Source organism: Mustela nigripes, chromosome 4 (genome assembly GCF_022355385.1).
Source record: "Mustela nigripes isolate SB6536 chromosome 4, MUSNIG.SB6536, whole genome shotgun sequence".
In the NCBI taxonomy this organism is placed as follows: domain Eukaryota; kingdom Metazoa; phylum Chordata; class Mammalia; order Carnivora; family Mustelidae; genus Mustela; species Mustela nigripes.
In genome coordinates, this window is record NC_081560.1 from 60,524,032 (window position 1) to 60,526,424 (window position 2,393).

At 33.4% G+C, this 2,393-nt stretch overlaps 1 pseudogene; it reads left to right on the top strand.

Moving 5' to 3' along the window:
• Positions 1 to 429: 429 nt before the first annotated feature.
• On the top strand, positions 430 to 519 carry LOC132016946 (small nucleolar RNA U3; annotated as a pseudogene).
• Positions 520 to 2,393: the final 1,874 nt, after the last annotated feature.

The following is a 2,393-nucleotide window of genomic DNA, read 5'->3' on the forward strand; positions in this document are numbered from 1 at the left end:
TCAGATTTTGCCATACTTTTCTTTGTCCCCTCAGTTTTCAGTTCAGTATTTAGTACAAAGTAATCAGATAAAAACTTTTCCCCTCCATTTGTTCAAATAATGGATTCATTTGTGTGGTGGATGTACCATTATACTGTAAAGGTGTAGAATACTTTGGTGACAGGAACAAAGCATCATTTAACTCTGACATGGAATTGTCCAGCATTTTCTTGAACACTTTAGTGAACAGGCATTCTGTTAATGTGTAAATGTCTTTTTTGACTAAGCTTAATCATCATATTACAACAGAGTGAAAATTCATGCAAAAAATGAATTATTATTTACCAGTGGGATTGTTTTTCACTGGGTAACCATTGACAACCTAGTTTCCAAGTCTGAAACCTTGTAAATACCAAAAAGCAGGATAATTCTGAACTATAGAATTGATGTAAGACTATACTTTCAGGGATCATTTCTATAGTTTGTTACTAGAATTGATGTATGAGCATGACATCATCCTTGGTCAAGTTCTCAAATGGGTTAATAAACAATCACTTTGTGAATCCTTACAAAAGAATGCAGTGATCATATAATAAGTTTTTTAGGAACAAATACCAGAACAGAGTCCTTTCCTTTTTAGGTAATGTTTGTTGGATTAGAAAAATCCCAGGAATGCTCTATTACAGACACACTATAGTCGGATTGTGGAGTGAAAAGGCATATGATAGTTTCTTATCTTTATGTTTAAAAACAAGATGAAAGTAGGATTATGAGAGGATGGTGACTTGTTAGCACTTTGGTAGAGATCTGTGAATTGAGAGGGCACTGGAATACAAAGTTTTTAAATCTTTTCCATTTCTGATGGTCTCATGGCACTTTACTATTTCTACAATTATACCTTAAGCAAGCTCTTCCATCTCTGCCTCCTTCTTTTTTCATCTCTCCTTTCATTCCCTTGTTCCTCTTCAAATTATTATACTCAAAGTCCCATGCAACCTGTATGGAATTACTTCTCTTCAGATCTTCTCCATTGGCTCACTTTGGTTAAATATGGACTAGGAAGACTAGGATTCCTTCTTTTGTACATTGGAAATTAGAGCCTGTCAAAGGCATTCTAAAAAAGAAGTTCTGTTTTTTTTTTTTTTTTTTAAAGTTTAACTGTTGCATTCAATCGCTGTTAAATTAGCGCACACACACACACACACACACACACACACAAACCTTTTGGGGGTTTTTCATGATAGTTAACCATTAAACTAATTCAACTAAAGTAAGTACATAAAAATATATCAGGATATCAATTTCCATGAAATATATTTGCGCACAGAATTCTTGTTTTCTATAAGCAGAGTTAATTACACATATGTGATTTATAGTTCAAGAAAGCCTAATTTACCAGAAAGTTGGAGATTGCTGGTGTGGGAGTTCTATTCTTATACTACTAACGCATCTGAATTTCCATTTTTAATTTTTCTCTTTTGTGTATAAACTTTCAAAAATATTTTAACTTTCTGTTGTAAGAAAGATACTTCATATCATTATCTTTTTATTGAAGTATAATTGATATATAAGTATATATTAGTGTCCTATTAGTTTCAGGTGTACAGTATAAAGGTTTTAGAGTCTATACATTTGTCAGTGCTCATCAAAGTAATTGTACTCTTAATCCCTTTTATTTTCCATTCCCCAACTCACTTCCCTTCTGGCAACCACCAGTTCTCTAAATTTAAGAGTCTCTTTGTCTCTTTCTTGTTTGTTCATTTGTTTTGTTTCTTAAATTCCACATATGAGTGAAATCATACGGTATTTGTCTTTCTCTGACAAGCTTATTTCACAGTATTATATCCACTGGGTCTATGCAGGTTACTGAAAATGCTGAGATTTCATTCTTTTTTATGACTCAGTAATATTCCATTATATGTATATGTGTGTGCAGATCACATCTTTATTCATTCATCTATCAATGGATACTTGAGTTTCTCCCATTTCTTCGCTATTGTAAATAATGCTGCAATAAACATATGGCTTCATGTAATTCTTTGAATTAGTCTTTTCATTTTCCTTGGGTAAATACTCAGAAGTGGAATTATTCCATTCTATGGTACTTGCTTTTTTCCCATTTTTTTTTTTTGTTTTGTTTTTGTTTTGAGGAACCTCTATACTCCACGGTGGCTATACCACTGTACATTCCCTCCAATAGTCCAAAGAGCTCCTTCCTTGTGTTCTTGCTTTTAGCCATTAGCCATTCTGACAGGAATGAAGTACTATTCCATTGTGGTTTTGTGCTTTCCTGGTGCTTAGTGATGCGGAGCAGCTTATCATGTATCTGTTGGCCATTTGTATGTCTTCTTGGAAAAAAATGACTATTGAGGTCCTGCCCACTTTTTAATTGGATTGTTTGTGGGGTTGTTTTG